The sequence below is a fragment of the Austrofundulus limnaeus genome, unplaced genomic scaffold, assembly GCF_001266775.1.
Source record: "Austrofundulus limnaeus strain Quisiro unplaced genomic scaffold, Austrofundulus_limnaeus-1.0 Scaffold56, whole genome shotgun sequence".
Classification (NCBI taxonomy): Eukaryota; Metazoa; Chordata; class Actinopteri; order Cyprinodontiformes; family Rivulidae; genus Austrofundulus; species Austrofundulus limnaeus.
Window position 1 is genome coordinate 2062559 of NW_013952458.1, and position 733 is coordinate 2063291.

Below are 733 nucleotides of genomic sequence, written 5' to 3' on the forward strand. Positions count from 1 at the left end.
TTTTTATACTATAGGAAGAAACATAAAAAGTAGAAGGGAAATATAAGAACAGTAAAGAGAGAAACCAATAGAAATTATACAGCATCTGACATGAACACCAATAACATGTAGGACACCACACCCAACATCATCAGCAAATGAAGAGAGCAAACACCCATCAAACAAACTTAAACAAATGTATGTACATATACCCATACGCACATATATAAATATATACACACACATATACACATCCACACCTACGTACAAAAATTGTAACCTCATTAATTAAAATACACAAAACACACACACTTTTACACACAATCAGGCACATACACATAATACACACAAACTTGCATACATACATACCTACATACACACACACACACACCCAAACACACACACACACACACACACACACACACACACATACAGTACATACACATAAATACATCCAGTGATTGTCAAAAACCCCAGGATCCAAATGTCTATTTTTGTGAAGTTGTGAACATGCACATAAATACAAGACTTCTCCAGTGGAATATTAAAAAGTGACTGTGGAGGATCCCAGACCTGACCCTCAAGACCCAAGGCAAACATAAGGGGGACCAGAGCCACAGATCCCGAGAGAGACCCCAAGCACTGAGCCCCCAAGGCCACATGCGCAGCGAGAACTACCCCCACCGTGTGAGTTGCAAGCGATTTTGCATGTCCTGACACCCCCACTTTGAAAGGAGCCCCCTCCTCAAATATG